The sequence below is a fragment of the Antrostomus carolinensis genome, unplaced genomic scaffold (assembly GCF_000700745.2).
Source record: "Antrostomus carolinensis isolate BGI_N321 unplaced genomic scaffold, ASM70074v2 scaffold36620, whole genome shotgun sequence".
Lineage (NCBI taxonomy): Eukaryota > Metazoa > Chordata > Aves > Caprimulgiformes > Caprimulgidae > Antrostomus > Antrostomus carolinensis.
The window spans coordinates 3,797-4,146 of NW_010287037.1; positions in this window are offsets into that span (position 1 = coordinate 3,797).

Consider the following 350-nt stretch of genomic DNA (forward strand, 5'->3'; position numbering starts at 1 on the left):
GGAGGGAGCGGGAGACCCTCGCACCCGTGCTCTCGTCCTGCGGACGCACGCTCCTCCCGTGCCCCCCACCTTCAGCCCAGGTGGCTCCCGCGGGGTCCCTGCCCCACGCAGGGGCCTTCCTGCAGCTCCCGGGAGCCGGGGCTCAGCCACAGCGGTTGCCCTGGCCCCAAAACCCGAGAGTTTGTAATAGAGACAGAAAAAACCAAGAAGAGAAACCAGGATTCTCCTACCCCCAGGGTCGGGAGGGGAGATGGCAGCTCGCACTCTCCCAGGGATGAGCTGAGCTTCCCCACGCTCCGCCGGGATGTGCCGGAGCCCCAGTCCTCTCCACTCGCTCGCCAGCCCCGCGC